The sequence below is a fragment of the Triticum dicoccoides genome, chromosome 1A, assembly GCF_002162155.2.
Source record: "Triticum dicoccoides isolate Atlit2015 ecotype Zavitan chromosome 1A, WEW_v2.0, whole genome shotgun sequence".
Lineage (NCBI taxonomy): Eukaryota > Viridiplantae > Streptophyta > Magnoliopsida > Poales > Poaceae > Triticum > Triticum dicoccoides.
The window spans coordinates 564559293-564582229 of record NC_041380.1 but is presented as its reverse complement, the minus strand read 5'-3'; positions in this window follow the sequence as shown (position 1 = coordinate 564582229).

The following is a 22937-nucleotide window of genomic DNA, read 5'->3' as shown; positions in this document are numbered from 1 at the left end:
CTCGCCCCCCTCGTCCTCGACCAACCTCGCCGCCCGCCCACCCGTCCTACACCTCGGAGGCGGCCTACACCCCGCGACCCGGAGGGGTACGAGATGAGCGATGTCCAAGGAGCCCGTCATCTGCTGCGCCATGCCATGGAGCTCACCACCACCGGTGGTGATCTACTTCTTCCTGTCCATGGAGGTGTGCATCTTCCATTCAAGGTGCCCATCTTCCCCTAACCTCTTGGATTGATTTCATTTGATCCAACCATGATGCTGATGCGTGCTTGACTCCCTTCCCCACGCAGCTGCAGCTCACAGACGAAGGTCACTTCCTCCTGAGCGCCCACACGGAGGAGATGCAACAACCCTGGATCCGTCCGTTGGTCCTGTTGATTTCTGCCGAAGGTCGTCGGGCTTTTCAGGTACGTCAACGTCCTACTCTGGTTGCAGTTGTTCTGGTTATATTGGACTGTGCATGATTTTATCCATAGCTGACACTTTAAATCAAATCCATGATTCTGATATGTACTGTTTGTTCACATTTAAGTATAAGTTAAACAGCCATGTTAAGGGTAATGCGTGAACACTTGCTTATAAGAACAAACTTGACTTACTATATATACCCATGTGAAGATGTAATGTTACTAATTTACTATGGCAATGGATTTTATCTATGTGAGATTAGAATTTGAGTGCCATCATTCATCTCGTGGTATCTTGTTCTCTGAGATTAGAATTAATTAGTAATAGCAGTTTGGATTGCTCTGTCTTCACAGTGCTCAAATGGACTAGATTTACAAATCAATGGTGAACACTAATCTAGTGAATGAAATAATGGAACAAAAACATGTCCCCTTTTTCTTCAGATGACATACTGAAGTAAAACCCAACTGAAGCTGGAATGTTCATGTCGAGGGATTAAACACAGCACACGCAATTTTCTGCTCCGTTTAATATACTTGTGCATCGTGTGCTTATACTACCATTTGCTTGGTTCTTAACACAGGTGAAGTGTCCAGCTATGTTTCATGATGATTATGCAGTAATGCTCCTCTTCTTCCTCGACCACCTGAACCATCCATTCCTCCATTCCTTGCTGCATCTTTGTTGATAGTTTCTGTGCAAATTTTTCTTGGTGTGCCTGATAGTTATAGCTAGGCTGCAGTTGATTTGATATGACCATGCGGTGATCATTTGTCTGTTCTCACAGATATTTCATAGTCTGATTTGGACATTTATTGTACGTGATTCAACATCACCATTGATTTGTATTGTTTCACAGAGTTAATGTGGCTTGACGATGCTGTTGAACACTAAATTAACATGTCCCTGCATCTTACTGTCAACAATTTGTGCATGACTTGCCTTGGTGATGTAGTTTTACTTGTTGTGTATGCTTGCTTAGTTGTTCACCGGGCCGCTCTCTTGTATCGTTTGAGTGCGCCAATTAGTTCGGCCAGCCTCTATGATTTATTCTGATAGCTTCTGGTTGTTATAGGTTTTGGTTATACATGCACATTTGGGTCTTAATTCCTGCCTATTTTCTCTGAAAAAACTAAGACATGTTTGAGCTGACAACTTCCAGCGGATGTTTATTATACTATTGAGTTGAATTCATGTACTGCTAGCTGCAAGATGCTATAGTCTAGATACATAATGCAAAGTATGTTGTATTTACACACTTACATCCAACTGCAGTAGCAGCATGGGCGAGTTGAGGTGGGGGACAGAGAGGTTGTGTCGTGCGGGTTCTGATCATGTTATAGCAGCACACTTTCCAGTGTCGATCTGAGCAAACGATGATGCAAGGCTGCTCCTCCTTGTACTGCATGTCTTCATCGACTTGAATCTTTGACAAGGAGATATTTAAAGCCTTCACTTGTTCATTGTGTCATCTGCTGATTACTTTTTCTATTATTTTCTTGCAAAGCATGTAATGGTTTGGAGTAGTTGATCATGGCCTGATGGAACATTCATGTTGTTAGCATTTCTATATCTACACTATACAGCAGCTTGTTGATCAAGCGCTTCTTTCTATCTAAATGTGTGCACAGAAGTTTAGTTACCTTCTAAAAAATTATTGGTGCACTATCTATCTATATATATACACTATATATATATACACACACACTATTACAGCAGCTTGTTGATCAAGCGCTTCTTTCTATCTATATATATACATACACTATCTAAACTGTTTGCAACGACATTATGCACATGAGGCAGGACTATACAAGTGAATTGTCACAGTAAGGTCCTTCCATGGATTTCATGTGGCTCCTTGAGTTGTAAGATGCAGCTTCAACATTGAATATATTTTGAATGCTTCCAAAGATACTCTCTGTTACGTTTACTTCAATATATACATGCATGTTACTGATAGAAGCTGGCTGCAGGAATCCGTACACATATATACTCTCTTGTACAGTACATTGCTAGATCACTCACTAGGCATTATGTAATACTACTAGGAGATATGGGTGAGGGACTAAAAGGATGATACGCTTCCATGAATTTATTTGTAAGAAGTTTTTCTTGGCTGTGTCCAAATCAGCCCAAATGAATTTATGTTCTTTTTACTTCCAGAGTTATAGTGCACTCATACTGTCATCACATTGTGTGTTCTTGCTACATATACCTCTCTATTTGCTTAGGCAGACAACTACTTAAGTAATATGCAAACAACAGCAACAGAGCTAGTGATGCTAATTCTACCTCTTGTTACAGAATCAGAATTCCTATTGTTGCACAGGACAACTCCGTTTCCTCTTGTTACAGAATTGGAATTCCTCTGCTTCTTATGCTACTCTGCTAGAACTCTGCTTTTCTACTTGTCATATTGAATACACATGTTCTAAACATTATACAGTACTTTCGTTGTTAACTCCAAACAACTTGGGATCTTCTCTTCTGCATGCAGTAGCTGGCTTACCAGTACGCTGCCAAGGGGGCATGCCTTGCCCTGGTAGCAAGGAGGGAGTGGAGCCTGTGGCAGGTCGCCGACCGCTCCTTCGATCTCGGCGCCCCGGACGTGATCATTCTCCTCGGGGACGTCACAGACCCAGACGACTACAACAGATGTGTTGAGGCCACAATTGACCACTACGGCCAATGTAAGTCAGCCCCTCTTCGTTACAACTAACCTGGTTTAACATATTTCTTCCACAAGCAGTCATTCATTTGGGTGTAAGATAGTTGACATTTACACTTGTATATGTTTATCAGAATATTGATACTTTGCATGCTATGAGTAAAATGCTCTATTTTCTTTCGTCACCTTTCTTTTATGAATGATTATCTCATTTTAACTTGCTGGAGAATGAAAGCATTGTACTAGCTGAATTTGTCTTATCATTCTAAAGAACTTGTTTGTTTTTTGATTGGTTTGTTCATAATATATTGGCCCCAAATTTTTTGATTCTTCTCTTCTGGTTCATGTAACAGGGCAACCGTGGAAGGCATGCTGATAGTTCATATTGTCATTCTGTTAGTTCAGTGTAATGAAGGTCATGGCCTAGTCAAGTATGGTCGCCCATTGAGTCGTGCATATGTTTAATATGATTGGAGCAGGGACCCAGTTTGTGCCGATTGTCACTGCATATGTTTAACAGTGATTCTACTTGTATATGTGTTATTACACTAGTAGAATTTGTACCTGGAGCAGGATCCCAATATCTGTAGAGATTGTAACATTGATTGGCATTGTATACAGATTGATTCTGGTTGCTGTTACTTGAAGTATTTCTTATGTTTTATGTATGTGCTGATTTAAATATTGATTATTTATTTACCGTCAAATCGAAATCAGAAGAAAAAGAAATTGACAAAAGGGGCCCACTTACTAGAACTTGACCATTGGGACCCATCTAACTAGAGGAATTTTTTGAAAAAAGAAAAATAAAACTGTCTAGCCGAAAAGGCCACGACCCAAAAATGAGAAGGCTTAATTGCTGGGCTTGGCCCATCTACCTAGCCAAAATTAATATGAGAAAAAAACACTAATAGGCTGAATTAATGGGCCAGGCCCATGTAGAAAACCGAATTGGACCGGGCTGAATCTTGTGCCACATCAGCTTGCCACGCTGGATGCCTACATGGCCTGCGGAGGTTGCTAGTGACCAAAACGCCACAGTGGACATATTTTGGTCCTAAACGTCTGCGACCATTCCAGAAGAAAGGTCGCTATAGTCAGTTTACGACGCCCAACTTTTGACCTTATGTTTTTGGTCACAAAAAGGTCATAAATGGAAATTTGTGACCTTTTAGTGACCAATAGTGGTGGTCATAAGTTGACATATTTCTTGTAGTGATGGTAGACATGGTTTTTTATTTCTGAAACAGAGCGATTGCTGCAGGAATAGTCACGCACGCGGTAGTTGGATCGGACGGTTGTCGGGACGCGTATCGGACGGTGGTACAGGCGGTGGATGTTTCCAAAACATCCGCCGGCCGACGCGTAGCGGCCACCTTATATTATCTACTGATTTGGACATTATTAGGCTTTATTATCCACTTTTATATTATTTTTGGAACTAACCTATTAACCGGAGGCCCAGCCCAGAATTGCTATTTTTTGCCTATTTCAGAGTTTCACAGAAAAGGAATATCAAATGGAGTCCAAACGGAATGAAACCTTCGGAAACGTGATTTTCGGAACGAACATGATCCAGGAGACTTGGACCCTACGTCAATAAATAAAGGAGGAAGCCACGAGGTAGGGGGCGCGCCTACCCCCCCTCCCGCCAGGCGCGCCCTCCACCCTCGTGGGCCCCCTGTTGCTCCACCGACGTACTCCTTCCTCCTATATATACCTACGTACCCCCAAACGATCAGATACCGAGCCAAAAACCTAATTCCACTGCCGCAACCTTCTGTATCCACGAGATCCCATCTTGGGGCCTGTTCCGGAGCTCCGCCAGAGGGGGCATCCATCACGGAGGGCTTCTACATCAACACCATAGCCTCTTCGATGAAGTGTGAGTAGTTTACCTTAGACCTTCGGGTCCATAGTTATTAGCTAGATGGCTTCTTCTCTCTTTTTGGATCTCAATACAATGATCTCCCCCTCTCTTGTGGAGATCTATTCGATGTAATCTTCTTTTTGCGGTTTGTTTGTTGAGACCGATGAATTGTGGGTTTATGATCAAGATTATCTATGAACAATATTTGAATGTTCTCTGAATTCTTTTATGTATGATTGGTTATCTTTGCAAGTCTCTTCGAATTATCAGTTTGGTTTGGCCTACTAGATTAATCTTTCTTGCAATGGGAGCAGTGCTTAGCTTTGGGTTCAATCTTGCGGTGTCCTTTCCCAGTGACAGTAGGGGCAGGAAGGCACGTATTGTATTGTTGCCATCGAGGATAACAAGATGGGGTTTTTATCATATTGCATGAATTTATCCCTCTACATCATGTCATCTTGCTTAAGGCGTTACTCTGTTTTCATTAACTTAATACTCTAGATGCATGCTGGATAGCGGTCGATATACCTGGCCATTCCTCGGGCCGGGCCGGACTTCGGGCCGGGCCAACCAAAGCCCGACGCAAAAACCCAAGCGCGAGCCCGGCCCAGCCGTCGAGCCTAAAAATCGGGCCCGAGCCCGGCCCATCACACTAAAAGCCCATCGGGCCTCAGGCCACGGGCTGGGCCTCTTCCTTAAATGGCGAAATCGGAGGGCCCGGGCCCGGCCCGGCCCGGGCTTTGGGCTCAAAACCTAGGCCCGAGCCCGGCCCATGGACAAGGTCGGGCCGGGCCGGGTCGGGCTTTTTCAGGCCGGGTCGGGTCGGGCCGACCGGGCCGGGCTGCCCATGGCCAAGTATAGCGGTCGATGAGTGGAGTAATAGTAGTAGATGCAAGCAGGAGTCGGTCTACTTGTCTCGGACGTGATGTCTATATACATGATCATACCTAGATATTATCATAACTATGCTCAATTCTGTCAATTGCTCAACACTAATTCGTTCACCCACCGTAAAATACTTATGCTCTTGAGAGAAGACACTAGTGAAACCTATGGCCCCTGGGTCTATCTTCATCATATTAATCTTCCAATACTTAGTTATTTCCTTTGCTTTTATTTTACTTTGCATCTTTATCACAAAAATACCAAAAAAAATTATCTTATCATATCTATCAGATCTCACTCTCGTAAGTGACCGTGAAGGGATTGACAACCCCTTATCGCGTTGGTTGCGAGGAGTTATTTGTTTTGTGCAGGTACGAGGGACTCACGCGTAGCCTCCTACTGGATTGATACCTTGGTTCTCAAAAACTGAGGGAAATACTTACGCTACTTTGCTGCATCATCCTTTCCTCTTTAAGGAAATCCAACGCAGTGCTCAAGAGGTAGCAAGAAGATTTCTGGCGCCGTTCTGGGGAGGTTCGTGCAAGTCAAGATTTGACTCCCGACAACGAGCCATTTCTGGCGCCGTTGCCGGGGAGTTGATGTCTACTACACAACCTTATTCTTGTAGATGTTGTTGGGCCTCCAAGTGCAGAGGTTTGTAGGACAATAGCAAATTTCCCTCAAGTGGATGACCTAAGGTTTATCAATCCGTAGGAGGCGTAGGATGAAGATGATCTCTCTCAAACAACCCTGCAACCAAATAATAAAGAGTCTCTTGTGTCCCCAACACACCGAATACAATGGCAAATTGTATAGGTGCAATAGTTCGGCGAAGAGATGGTGATACAAGTGCAATATGGATGGTAGATATAGGTTTCTGTAATCTGAAAATATAAAAACAGCAAGGTAACTAATGATGAAAGTGAGCGTAAACGGTATTGCAATGCGTTGAAAGAAGGCCTAGGGTTCATACTTTCACTAGTGCAAGTTCTCTGAACAATAATAACATAATTGGATCACATAACTATCCCTCAACATGCAACAAAGAGTCACTCCAAAGTCACTAATAGCGGAGAACAAACAAAGAGATTATGGTAGGGTACGAAACCACCTCAAAGTTATTCTTTCCAATCAATCCATTGGGCTATTCCTATAAGTGTCACAAATAGACCTAGAGTTCGTACTAGAATAACACCTTAAGACACAAATCAACCAAAACCCTAATGTCACCTAGATACTCCAATGTCACCTCAAGTATCAGTAGTATGATTATACGATATGCATCACACAATCTTAGATTCATCTATTCAACCAACACATAGAACCTCAAAGAGTGCCCCAAAGTTTCTACCGGAGAATCACGATGAAAACGTGTGCCAACCCATATGCATAGGTTCATGGGCGGAACCCGCAAGTTGATCACCAAAACATACATCAAGTGAATCACGTGATATCCCATTGTCACCACAGATATGCACAACAAGACATACATCAAGTGTTCTCAAATCTTTAAAGACTCAATCCAATAAGATAACTTCAATAGGGGAAACTCAATCCATTACAAGAGAGTAGAGGGGGAGAAGCATCATAAGATCCAACTATAATAGCAAAGCTCGCGATACATCAAGAACGTATCACCTCAAGAACACGAGAGAGGGAGAGAGAGAGAGAGATCAAACACATAGCTACTGGTACATACCCTCAGCCCCGAGGGAGAACTACTCCCTCCTCATCATGGAGAGCACGGGGATGATGAAGATGGCCACCGGAGAAGGATTCCCCCTCCGGCAGGGTGCCGGAACGGGTCTAGATTGGTTTTTGGTGGCTACAGAGGCTTCTGGCGTCGGAACTCCCAATCTATTGTGCTCCCGGATGTTTTTAGGGTATATATATATATGTATATATATATATATATATATATATATATATATATATATATATATATATATATATATATATATATATATAGGAGGAAGAAGTATGTCAGGGAAGCCACGAGGGGCCCACGAGGGTGGAGGGCACGCCCCCTGCCTCGTGCCTTCCTTGTTGCTTCCCTTACGCAGACCCCAAGTCTTCTGGATTGCTTCCGTTCCAAAAATAAGTTCCGTGAAGTTTTAGGTCAATTGGATTCCGTTTGATTTTCCTTTTCTGCGATACTCTAAAACAAGGAAAAAACAGAAACTGGCACTGGGCTCTGGGTTAATAGGTTAGTCCCAAAAATCATATAAATGCATATAAAACATCCAAGGTTGATAATATAATAGCATGGAACAATCAAAAATTATAGATACGTTGAGGACGTATCAACATCCCGAGCTTAATTCCTACTCGTCCTCGAGTAGGTAAATGATAAAAACAGAATTTTTGATGTGGAATGCTACCTAACATATTTATCCATGTAGTTCTCTTTATTGTGGCAAGAATATTCAGATCCATAAGATTCAAGACAAAAGTTTCATATTGACATAAAACTAATGATACTTCAAGCATACTAACCAAGCAATTATGTCTTCTCAAAATAACATGGCCAAAGAAAGTTATCCCTACAAAATCATATAGTCTGGCTATGCTCCATCTTCACCACACAATGTATTCAAATCATGCACAACCCCGATGACAAGCCAAGCAATTGTTTCATACTTTTGATGTTCTCAAACTTTTTCAATCTTCACGCAATATATGAGCGTGAGCCATGGATATAGCACTATAGGTGGAATAAAATGGTGGTTGTGGAGAAGACAAAAAGGAGAAGATAGTCTCACATCAACTAGGCGTATCAACGGGCTATGGAGATGCCCATCAATAGATATCAATGTGAGTGAGTAGGGATTGCCATGCAACGGATGCACTAGACCTATAAATGTATGAAAGCTCAACAAAAAAACTAAGGTGATGTGCATCCAACTTGCTTGCTCACGAAGACCTAGGGCACTTGAGGAGGCCCATTTTTGGAATAAACAAGCCAAGTTCTATAATGAAAATTTCCCACTAGTAAATGAAAGTGACAACATAGGAGACTCTCTATAATGAAGATGATGGTGCTACTTTGAAGCACAAGTTTGGTAAAAGCATAGTAGCATTGCCCCTTCTCTCTTTTTCTCTCATTATTTTATTTTATTTTATTTTTTTATTTGGGCCTTCTCTTTTTTTGGCCTCTTTTTTTATTTGGGCTTCTTTGGCCTCTTTTATTTATTTATTTTCGTCCGAAGTCTCGTCCCAACTTGTGGGGGAATCATAGTCTCCATCATCCTTTCCTCACTGGGACAATGCTCTAATAATGATGATCACCACACTTTTATTTACTTACAACTCGATTCTTAGAACAAAATATGACTCTATATGAATGCCTCCGGCGGTGTACCGGGATGTGCAATGACTCAAGACTGACATGTATGGAAGAATTATGAACGGTGGCTTTTCCACAAATACGATGTCAACTACATGATCATGCAAAGCAATATGACAATAATGAAGCGTGTCATATTAACGGAACGATGGAAAGTTGCATGGCAATATATCTCGGAATGGCTATGGAAATGCCATAATAGGTAGGTATGGTGGCTGTTTTGAGGAAGGTATTTGGTGGGTTTATGATACCGGTGAAAAGTGCGCTGTATTAGAAAGGCTAGCAATGGTAGAAGGGTGAGAGTGCGTATAATCCATGGACTCAACATTAGTCATAAAGAACTCACATTCTTATTGCAAAAATCTATTAGTTATCGAAACAAAGTACTACGCGCATGCTCCTAGGGGGATAGATTGGTAGGAAAAGACCATCGCTTGTCCCCGACCGCCACTATAAGGAAGGCAATCAATAAATAAATCATGCTCCGACTTCATCACATAATAGTTCACCACACGTGCATGCTACGGGAATGACAAACTCCAACACAAGTATTTTTCAAATTCACAACTACTCAACTAGCACGACTCTAATAACACCATCTCCATATCTCAAAACAATTATCAAGTATCAAACTTCTCATAGTATTCAATGCACTTTATATGATAGTTTTTATTATATCCCACTTGGATGCCTATCATATTAGGACTAAATTCATAACCAAAGCAAATTACCATTCTGTTTAGGACTCCAAAATAATATAAGTGAAGCATGAGAGTTCATTAATTTCTATAAAATAAAACCACCACCATGCTCTAAAAAGATATAAGTGAAGCACTAGAGCAACAACAAACTACTCCGAAAGATATAAGTGAAGATCAATGAGTAGTCGAATAATTATGCAACTATATGAAGACTCTCTAACATTTAAGAATTTCATATCGTGGTATTTTATTCAAACAGCAAGCAAAACTAAATAAAATAAAATGACGCTCCAAGCAAAACACATATCATGTGGCGAATAAAAATATAGCTCCAAGTAAAGTTACCGATGAACGAAGACGAAAGAGGGGAAGCCTTCCGGGGCATCCCCAAGCTGACGCTCTTGGTTGTCCTTGAATATTACCTTGGGGTGCATTGGTCATCCCCAAGCTTAGGCTCTTGCCACTCCTTATTCCATAGTCCATCGAATCTTTACCCAAAACTTGAAAACTTCACAACACAAAACTTAACAGAAAACTAGTAAGCTCCGTTAGTATAAGAAAATAAATAACCACTTAGATACTGTTGTGAACTCATTATAAATTCATATTTGTGTAATATCTAATTTATTCCAACTTATCTATGGTTCATACCCTCCGATACTACTCATAGATTCATCAAAATAAGCAAATAACACATCAAAAACAGAATCTGTCAAAAACAGAACAGTCTGTAGTAATCTGGATCAAACGTATACTTCTGGAACTCATAAAATTCTCAAATAAATTGCTGGACGTGAGAAATTTATCTATTAATCATCTGCAAAAATAATTAATCACTTTCCAAATAAAAATGGCAGCAATTCTCGTGAGCGCTAAAGTTTTTGTTTTTTACAGCAAGATTAAAAAGACTTTCCCCAAGTCTTCCCAAAGGTTCTACTTGGCACAAACACTAATTAAAAGCATAAAACCACATATAAACAGAGGCTAGATGAATTATTTATTACTAAACAGGAACAAAAAACAAGGAACAAAAATAAAATTGGGTTGCCTCCCAACAAGCACTATCGTTTAACGCCCTTAGCTAGGCGTGATGATTTCAATGATGCTCACATAAAAGATAAGAATTGAAACATAAAGAGAGCATCAAGAAGAATATGACTAGCACATTTAAGTCTAACCCACTTCCTATGCATAGGGATTTTGTGAGCAAACAACTTATGAGAACAAGAATCAACTTGCATAGGAAGGTAAAACAAGCATAACTTCAAAATTTTAAGCACATAGAGAGGAAACTTGATATTATTGCAATTCCTACAAGCATATATTACTCCCTCATAATAATTTTCAGTAGCATCATGAATGAATTCAACAATATAACCAGCACCTAAAGCATTCTTTTCATGATCTACAAGCATAGAATTTGTATTACTCTCCACATAAGCAAAATTCTTCTCATTCGGAATAGTGGGAGTATCATAAAAGACTCTAATACTATAAATTGTTTCCATATTAAAAGAGTAATGTTCAGAAAAGGGGTAATCATAAGCATGACAAGTTTTATAAATATAATCACTACTATTTATAGCATAAGTATCATCACAATAATCATCACAGGTAGGAGGCATGCTATCATCATTGTAAATTTGCACATCAAAATTTGGGAGACTAAAAATATCATCTTCATTAAACGTAGCATCCCCAAGCTTGGGACAAACATTAATTGCAGCAAATATATTCTCAAAAACATCATCTTCATCAAACATAGCATCCCCAAGCTTGGGCCTTTTCATATCATAAGCATAATCACTCTCATCATTAATAGTATGGATAGCACCAATAGTATAGCAATTATCATATTCTTCCAAGCAAGTGCCAAAAAGATTTTCAAGATCATAAGAAGTATCATTAGCTTCCACAATTATATTTTCATGAGGCACAATAGTAATAGGAGCAACATTATTTGGGGGAGATATCTTTTTACCTCTCTTCCTTTTTCTTTTCTTCTTCTTCACCACATCATGTGTGGGTTCAATCCTCTTTTTGGAGCTCCTTATTAATGAGATTGGTTGAATAGGAGGCTCTTCCTCGTTACCTGATTCATCATAAGAAATAATAGGAGGGTATTGGGAAGTCTCTTCCCTTTCATTAGTATTCTCTTCATCTTCTATTTGTTTTATTTTCTTTATGTAGTTGGCAATATAAGGATTTTCAATACAATTCACCGCACAATACATATAAATTTCCTCTAGATCAAAACCAAGAAGTTTATAACGAGCAAATTCTGGAAGATGCTTAGTTATACGTTTCATTTCTTCGTAGCCCATAAGCAAACTAAGTTCATTATAATGTGCAAGGGAAATCAAGTCATCACAATTTTTGGACACGATTAGATCATGAAACAATTTGCATCAGATAGCTAAATGACCATGTTCATTGCAAAGTTCACAAGTACGGCCAAGAAAATTTAAATTTTCAGCACAATCATCTAGCCTTTCTTGCAACAATTTAGTTTCTAAGTACTTATGCCTCATGCAATATCTATCTTCCCTATTTGGTGTGTACTTACAAACCCAATGCACTCCACAAAAATTGACATGTTTATAGGAGACTGATACGTCTCCAACGTATCTATAATTTTTGATTGCTCCATGCTATATTATCTACTGTTTTAGACATTATTGGGCTTTATTATCCACTTTTATATTATTTTTGGGACTAACCTATTAACTGGAGGCCCAGCCCAGAATTGCTGTTTTTTTTGCCTGTTTTAGGGTTTCGAAAAAAAGGAATATCAAATGGACTCCAAACGGAATGAAGCCTTCGGAAACATGATTTTCTCAACAGATAAGACCCGGGAGAGTTGGACCCTATGTCAAGGCACGTAACAGGAGGCCACGAGGTAGGGGGGCGCGCCCTACCCTACCAAGCGCGCCCCCCACCCTTGTGGCCCCCCTATTGCTCCACCGACGTACTTATTCCTCCTATATATATCCACGTACCCCCAAACGAATAGGGCAGGAGCCAAAACCCTAATTCCACCACCGTAACTTTTTGTATCCACGAGATCCCATCTTGGGGCCTGTTCCGGAGCTCCGCCGGAGGGGGCATCGATCACGGAGGGCTTCTACATCAACACCATAGCCCCTCCGATGAAGTGTGAGTAGTTTATCTTAGACCTACGGGTCCATAGTTAGTAGCTAGATGGCTTCTTCTCTCTTTTTGGATCTCAATACAATGTTCTCCCCTCTCTTGTGGAGAACTATTCGATGTAATCTTCTTTTTGCGGTGTGTTTGTTGAGACCGATGAATTGTGGGTTTATGATCAAGTCTATCTATGAACAATATTTGAATATTCTCTGAATTCTTTTATGTATGATTGGTTATCTTTGCAAGTCTCTTCGAATTATCAGTTTGGTTTGGCCTACTAGATTGATCTTCAATGGGAGAAGTGTTTAGCTTTGGGTTCAATCTTGCGGTGTCCTTTCCCGATGATAGTAAGGGCAGCAAGGCACGTATTGTATTGTTGCCATCGAGGATAACAAGATGGGGTTTTCTTCATATTGCATGAGTCTATCCCTCTACATCATGTCATCTTGCTTAAGGCGTTACTCTGTTCTTAACTTAATACTCTAGATGCATGCTGGATAGCGGTCGGTGAGTGGAGTAATAGTAGTAGATGCAGGCAGGAGTCGGTCTACTTGTTTCGGACGTGATGCCTATATACATGATCATGCCTAGATATTCTCATAACTATGCTCAATTCTGTCAATTTCTCAACAGCAATTTGTTCACCCACCGTAGAATACTCATGCCCTCGAGAGAAGCCACTAGTGAAACCTATGGCCCCCGGGTCTATCTTTATCATATTGTTCTCCTACTACTTTGCTATTTACTTTGCCTTTATTTTACTTTGCATCTTTATCATAAAAATACCAAAAATATTATCTTTATCATATCTATCAGATCTCACTCTCATAAGTGGCCTCATAGGGATTGACAACCCCTATTTGCGTTGGTTGCGAGGATTTATTTGTTTTGTGTAGGTACGAGGGACTCGAGTGTAGCCTCCTACTGGATTGATACCTTGGTTCTCAAAAACTGAGGGAAATACTTACGCTACTTTGCTGCATCATCCCTTCCTCTTCGGGGAAAACCAACGTAGTGCTCAAGAGGTAGCAGAGTCATTTTCATCATAACTAGTGCAATCATCATTAGTACCATGGATATTCAAGGAGTTCATACTAACAACATTGCAATCATGCTCATCATTCAAAGATTTAGTGCCAAACATTTTAATGCATTCTTCTTCTAACACTTTGGCACGATTTTCCTTTCCACCATACTCACAAAAGATATTAAAAATACAAAGCGTATGAGGTAGACTCAATTCCATTTTTTTGTAATTTTCTTTTATAAACTAAACTAGTGATAAAACAAGAAACTAAAAGACTCGATTACAAGATCTAAAGATATACCTTCAAGCACTCACCTCCCCAGCAACGGCGCCAGAAAAGAGCTTGATGTCTACTACACAACCTTCTTCTTGTAGACGTTGTTGGGCCTCCAAGTGCAGAGGTTTGTAGGACAGTAGCAAATTTCCCTCAAGTGGATGACCTAAGATTTATCAATCCGTAGGAGGCATAGGATGAAGATGGTCTCTCTCAAACAACCCTGCAACCAAATAACAAAGAGTCTCTTGTGTCCCCAACACACCGAATACAATGGCAAATTGTATAGGTGCACTAGTTCGGCGAAGAGATGGTGATACAAGTGCAATATGGATGGTAGATATAGGTTTTTGTAATCTGAAAAATATAAAAACAGCAAGGTAACTAATGATAAAAGTGAGCGTAAATGGTATTGCAATGCGTTGAAAGAAGGCCTAGGTTCATACTTTCACTAGTGCAAGTTCTCTCAACAATAATAACATAATTGGATCACATAACTATCCCTCAACATGCAACAAAGAGTCACTCCAAAGTCACTAATAGCGGAGAACAAACGAAGAGATTATGGCAGGGTACGAAACCACCTCAAAGTTATTCTTTCCAATCAATCCGTTGGGCTATTCCTATAAGTGTCACAAACAGCCCTAGAGTTCGTACTAGAATAACACCTTAAGACACAAATCAACCAAAACCCTAATGTCACCTAGATACTCCAATGTCACCTCAAGTATCCGTGGGCATGATTATACGATATGCATCACACAATCTCAGATTCATCTATTCAACCAACACACAGAACCTCAAAGAGTGCCCCAAAGTTTCTACCGGAGAATCACGACGAAAACGTGTGCCAACCCCTATGCAAGGTTCATGGGCGGAACCCGCAAGTTGATCACCAAAACATACATCAAGTGAATCACGTGATATCCCATTGTCACCACCGATACACACGGCAAGACATACATCAAGTGTTCTCAAATCTTTAAAGACTCAATCCGATAAGATAACTTCAATAGGGGAAACTCAATCCATTACAAGAGAGTAGAGGGGGAGAAACATCATAAGATCCAACTATAATAGCAAAGCTCGCAATACATCAAGAACATATCACCTCAAGAACACGAGACAGAGAGAGATCAAACACGTAGCTTTTGGTACATACCCTCAGCCCCGAGGGAGAACTACTCCCTCCTCATCATGGAGAGCACCGGGATGATGAAGATGGATACCGGAGAAGGATTTCCCCTTCGACAGGGTGCCAGAACGGGTCTAGATTGGTTTTTGGTGGCTACGGAGGCTTCTGGCGGCGAAACTCCCGATCTATTGTGCTCCCGGATGTTTTTAGGGTATATGGATATATATAGGAGGAAGAAGTACGTCAGGGAAGCCACGAGGGGCCCACGAGGGTGAAGGGCGCGCCCCCTGCCTCGTGCCTTCCTCGTTGCTTCCCTTACGTAGACCCCACGTCTTCTGGATTGCTTCCGTTCCAAAAATAAGCTCCGTGAAGTTTCAGGTCAATTGGACTCCGTTTGATTTTCCTTTTCTACGATACTCTAAAACAAGGGAAAAACATAAACTGGCACTGGGCTCTAGGTTAATAGGTTAGTCCCAAAAATCATATAAAATATCATATAAATGCATATAAAACATCCAAGGTTGTTAATATAATAGCATGGAACAATCAAAAAATATAGATACGTTGGAGACGTATCAGGAGTCTATGCAAAAGTCAACATACCAAGTACCCATCACAGCCCTTATCTCCCGCATTACATTATTTGCCATTTGCCTCTCGTTTTCCTCTCCCCCACTTCATCCTTGCCATTTTATTCGCCCTCTCTCTCTATCCTCCCTCTCTTTCTCTATTTGCCTCTTTTTGCCCACTTGCTTTTTGTTTGCTTGTGTGTTGGATTGCTTGATTGTCACGATGGCTCAAGATAACACTAGATTGTGTGACTTTACCAATACCAACAACAATGATTTTATTAGCACTCCGGTTGCTCCTCTTACCGATGCTGAATCTTGTGAAATTAATGTCGCTTTGCTGAATCTTGTCATGAAAGATCCGTTTTTCGGCCTTCCTAGTGAAGATGCCGCTACCCATCTAAATAGCTTCGTTGATTTGTGTGATATGTAAAATAAGAAAGATGTGGACAATGCTTTTGTTAAGTTGAAGCTATTTCCTTTTTCGCTTAGAGATCGTGCTAACTCTTGGTTTTCGTCTTTGCCTAAAAATAGTATTGATTCTTGGAACAAGTGCAAAGATGCTTTTATCTCTAAGTATTTTCCTCCCGCTAAGATCATCTCCCTTAGAAACGATATTATGAATTTTAAGCAACTTGATCATGAACATGTTGCACAAGCTTGGGAGAGGATGAAATTAATGATACGTAATTGCCCTACTCATGGTTTGAATTTGTGGATGATTATACAAATTTTTTATGCCGGATTGAATTTTGCTTCTAGAAATCTTTTAGATTCGGCCGCGGGAGGCACTTTTATGGAAATCACTTTAGGAGAAGCTACTAAACTCCTAGATAATATTATGGTTAATTATTCTCATTGGCATACTGAAAGATCTACTGATAAAAAGGTGCATGCGATAGAAGAAATTAATGTTTTGAGTGGAAAGATGGATGAACTTATGAAATTATTTGCTAGTAAGAGTGTTTCTTCTGGTCCTAATGATATGCCCTTGTCTACTTTGATTGGGAACAATAATGAATCTATGGATGTGAATTTTGTTGGTAGGAATAATTTTGGTAACAACGCGTATAGAGGAAACTTTAATCCTAGGCCTTATCCTAGTAATCCCTCTAATAATTCTGGAAATTCCTACAACAACTCTTATGGAAATTTCAATAAGATGCCCTCTGGATTTGAGAATAGTGTTAAGGAATTTATGAATTCGCAAAAGAATTTCAATGCTTTGCTTGAAGAGAAATTGCTTAAAGTTGATGATTTGGCTAGGAATGTTGATAGAATTTCTCTTGATGTTGATTCTTTAAAACTTAGATCTATTCCTCCTAAGCATGATATCAATAAGTCTCTCAAAGCCATGAGAATGTCCATTGATGAGTGCAAAGAAAGAACCGCTAGGATGCGTGCTAAGAAAGATGCCTTTATAAGAGCGTGTTCTTCTATTTCCTATGAAAATAAAGATGAAGATCTAAAAGTTATTGTTATGTCCCCTATTAAATCTTTGTTTTGCAATCTGAATCTTGATAATGATGGGACTGAATATGATCCACCTTTTGTTGGGGATCGTAGCAGAAATTTAAAATTTTCTACGCATCACCAAGATCAATCTATGGAGTAATCTAGCAACAAGGGGAAGGGGAGTGCATCTACATACCCTTGTAGATCGCTAAGCAGAAGCGTTGCAAGAACGCGGTTGGTGGAGTCGTACACGCAGCAATTCAGATCGCGGTCGATTCCGATCTAAGCACCGAACAACGGCGCCTCCGCGTTTAACACACATACAACCCGGTGACGTCTCCCGCGCCTTGATCCAGCAAGGAGAGAGGGAGAGGTTGGGGAAGACTCCGTCCAGCAGCAGCACGACGGCGTGGTGATGGTGGAGGAGCGCGGGACTCCAACAGGGCTTCGCCAAGCACTACGAGAGACGAGGAGGGAGAGAGGTAGGGCTGCACCAAGAGGGAGATCTAAATCATGTGTTGGGCAGCCCCATACCTCAAGTATATATAGAGGAAGGGGAGGGGCTGCACCCCCATCTAGGGTTCCATCCCTAGGGGTGGCGTCAGCCCCCAAAACCCATCTAGGGTGCGGCCAAGGGGGGAAGAGAGGGGGGCGCCCCAGGGTGGGCCTTAAGGCCCATCTGGACCTAGGGTTTGCCCCATTCCCACTCTCCATGCGCCTTGGGCCTTGGTGGGGGGCGCACCAGCCCACCTGGGGCTGGTCCCCTCCCACACATGGCCCACGCAGCCTTCTGGGGCTGGTGGCCCCACCTGGTGGACCCCTGGGACCCTCCCGGTGGTCCTCGTACGTTACCGATAGCACCCGAAACTTTTCTGGTGACCAAAACGGGACTTCCCATATATAAATCTTTACCTCCGGACCATTCTGGAACTCCTCATGACGTCCGGGATCTCATCCGGGACTCCGAACAACATTAGGTAACCGCGTACATACTTTCCCTATAACCCTAGCGTCATCGAACCTTAAGTGTGTAGACCCTACGGGCTCGGGAGTCATGCAGACATGGCCGAGACAACTCTCCGGTCAATAACCAACAGCGGGATCTGGATACCCATGTTGGCTCCCACATGCTCCACGATGATCTCATCGGATGAACAACGATGTCAAGGATTCAATCAATCCCGTATACAATTCCCTTTGTCTATTGGTACGATACTTGCCCGAGATTCGATCGTCGGTATCCCGATACCTCGTTCAATCTCGTTACCAGCAAGTCTCTTTACTTGTTCCGTAACACATCATCCCGTGATCAACTCCTTGGTCACATTGTGCACATTATGATGATGTCCTACCGAGTGGGCCCAGAGATACCTCTCCATTACACGGAATGACAAATCCCAGTCTCGATTCGTGAAGGAAATATGCCCAAGAGGCAATAATAAAGTTATTTTTTATTTCCTTATATCATGATAAATGTTTATTATTCATGCTAGAATTGTATTAACCGGAAACATAATACATGTGTGAATACATAGACAAACATAGTGTAACTAGTATGCCTCTACTTGACTAGCTCGTTGATCGAAGATGGTTAAGTTTCCTAGCCATAGACATGAGTTGTCATTTGATTAACGGGATCACATCATTAGGAGAATGATGTGATTGACTTGACCCATTTCGTTAGCTTAGCACTTGATCATTTTGTTTGATGCTATTGCTTTCTTCATGACTTATACATGTTCCTATGACTATGAGATTATGCAACTCCCGTTTACCGGAGGAACACTTTGTGTGCTACCAAATGTCACAACGTAACTGGGTGATTATAAAGGTGCTCTACAGGTGTCTCCGAAGGTACTTGTTGGGTTGGCGTATTTCGAGATTAGGATTTGTCACTCCGATTGTCGGAGAGGTATCTCTGGGCCCTCTCGGTAATGCACATCACATAAGCCTTGCAAGCATTGCAACTAATAAGTTAGCTGCGGGATGATGTATTACGGAACGAGTAAAGAGACTTGCCAGTAACGAGATTGAACTAGGTATTGAGATACCGACGATCAAATCTCGGGCAAGTAACATACCGATGACAAAGGGAACAACGTATGTTGTTATGCGGTCTGACCGATAAAAGATCTTCGTAGAATATGTAGGAGCCAATATGAGAATCCAGGTTCCGCTATTGGTTATTGACCAGAGACGTGTCTCGGTCATGTCTACATTATTCTCGAACCCGTAGGGTCCACACGCTTAACGTTACAATGACAGTTTCATTATGAGTTTATATATTTTGATGTACCAAAGATTGTTCGGAGTCTCGGATATGATCACCACGCCGTCGTGCTGACGGAACTCTTCCCCGACACTTTGCTGGATCGGAGTCCAGGGATGGTCATCGAGCTGAACGTGTGCTAGAACTCGGAGGTGCCGTAGTTTTGGTGCTTGATCGGTCGGGCCGTGAAGACGTACGACTACATCAACCACGTTGTGCTAACGCTTCCGCTTCTGGTCTACGAGGGTACATAGACAACACTCTCCCCTCTCGTTGCTATGCATCACCATGATCTTGCGTGTGCGTAGGAATTTTTTTGAAATTACTACGTTCCCCAACAGTGGCATCCGAGCCAGGCTTTATGCGTTGATGTTATGCACGAGTAGAACACAATTGAGTTGTGGGCGATATAAGTCATACTGCTTACCAGCATGTCATACTTTGGTTCGGCGGTATTGTTGGATGAAGCGGCCCGGACCGACATTACGCGTACGCTTACGCGAGACTGGTTCTACCGATGTGCTTTGCACACAGGTGGCTGGCGGGTGTCAGTTTCTCCAACTTTAGTTGAACCGAGTGTGGCTACGCCCGGTCCTTGCGAAGGTTAAAACAGCACCAACTTGACAAACTATCGTTGTGTTTTTTGATGCGTAGGTAAGAACGGTTCTTGCTAAAGCCCGTAGCAGCCACGTAAAACTTGCAACAACAAAGTAGAGGACGTCTAACTTGTTTTTGCAGGGCATGTTGTGATGTGATATGGTCAAGACATGATGCTAAATTTTATTGTATGAGATGATCATGTTTTGTAACTAAGTTATCGGCAACTGGCAGGAGCCATATGGTTGTCGCTTTATTGTATGCAATGCAATTGCGCTGTAATGCTTTACTTTATCACTAAGCGGTAGCGATAGTCGTGGAAGCATAAGTTTTGGCGAGACGACAATGATGCTACGATGGTGATCAAGGTGTTGCGACGGTGACGATGGTGATCATGACGGTGCTTCGAAGATGGAGATCACAAGCACAAGATGATGATGGCCATATCATATCACTTATATTGATTGCATGTGATGTTTATCTTTTATGCATCTTATCTTGCTTTGATTGACGGTAGCATTATAAGATGATCCCTCACTAAATTATCAAAGTATAAGTGTTCTCCCTGAGTATGCACCGTTGCAAAAGTTCTTCGTGCTGAGACACCACATGATGATCGGGTGTGATAGGCTCTACGTTCAAATACAACAGGTGCAAAACAGTTGCACACGCGGAATACTCAGGTTTAACTTGACGAGCCTAGCATATAACAGATATGGCCTCGGAACACGGAGACCGAAAGGTTGAGCGTGAATCATATAGTAGATATGATCAACATATTGATGTTCACCATTGATACTACTCCATCTCACGTGATGATCGGACATGGTTTAGTTGATTTGGATCACGTGATCACTTAGAGGATTAGAGGGATATCTTTCTAAGTGGGAGTTCTTAAGTAATATGATTAATTGAACTTAAATTTATCATGAACTTAGTACCTGATAGTATCTTGCTTGTCTATGTTTGATTGTAGATAGATGGCTCATGTTGTTGTTCCGTTGAATTTTAATGCGTTCCTTGAGAAAGCAAAGTTGAAAGATGATGGTAGCAATTACACGGACTGGGTCCGTAACTTGAGGATTATCCTCATTGTTGCACAAAAGAATTACGTCCTGGAAGCACTGCTAAGTGCCAAGCCTGCTGCAGGAGCAACACCAGATGTTATGAACGTCTGGTAGAGCAAAGCTAATGACTACTCGATAGTTCAGTCTGCCATGCTTTATGGCTTAGAACCGGGTCTTCAACGACGTTTTGAACGTCATGGAGCATATGAGATGTTCCAGGAGTTGAAGTTAATATTTCAAGCAAATGCCAGGATTGAGAGATATGAAGTCTCCAATAAGTTCTATAGCTGCAAGATGGGGGAGAATAGTTCTGTCAGTGAACATATACTCAAAATGTCTGGGTATCATAATCACTTGACTCAACTGGGGGTTAATCTTCCTGTTGATAGTGTCATTGACAGAGTTCTTCAATCACTGCCACCAAGCTACAAAATCTTCGTGATGAACTATAATATGCAAGGGATGAATAAGACTATTTACCCGAGCTCTTCGCAATGCTAAAAGCCACGGAGGTACAAATCAAGAAGGAGCATCAAGTGTTGATGGTCAATAAGACCACCAGTTTCAAGAAAAAGGGCAAAGGAAAGAAGAAAGGGAACTTCAAGAAGAACAGCAAACAAGTTGTTGCTCAGGAGAAGAAACCCAAGTCTGGACCTAAGCCTAAAACTGAGTGCTTCTACTGCAAGCAGACTGGTCACTGGAAGCGGAACTGCCCCAAGTATTTGACGGATAAGAAGGATGGAAAAGTGAACAAAAGTATATGTGATATACATGTTATTGATGTGTACCTTACTAATGCTCGCAGTAGCACCTGGGTATTTGATACTGGTTCTGTTGCTAACATTTGCAACTCGAAACAGGGGCTACGGATCAAGCAAAGATTGGCTAAGGACGAGGTGATGATGCGCGTGGGAAATGGTTCCAAAGTCAATGTGATCGCGATCGGCACGCTACCTCTACATCTACCTTCGGGATTAGTATTAGACCTAAATAATTGTAATTTGGTGCCAGCGTTGAGCATAAACATTATATCTGGATCTTGTTTGATGCGAGACGGTTATTCATTTAAATCAGAGAATAATGGTTGTTCTATTTATATGAGTAATATCTTTTATGGTCATGCACCCTTGAAGAGTGGTCTATTTTTGATGAATCTCGATAGTAGTGATACACATATTCATAATGTTGAAATCAAAAGATGCAGAGTTGATAATGATAGTGCAACTTATTTGTGGCACTGCCGTTTAGGTCATATCGGTGTAAAGCGCATGAAGAAACTCCATATTGATGGACTTTTGGAACCACTTGATTATGAATCACTTGGTACTTGCGAACTGTGCCTCATGGGTAAGATGACTAAAACGCCGTTCTCCGGTACTATGGAGAGAGCAACGGATTTGTTGGAAATCATACATACAGATGTATGTGGTCCAATGAATGTTGAGGCTCATGGCGGATATCGTTATTTTCTCACCTTCACAGATGATTTAAGCAGATATGGGTATATCTACTTAATGAA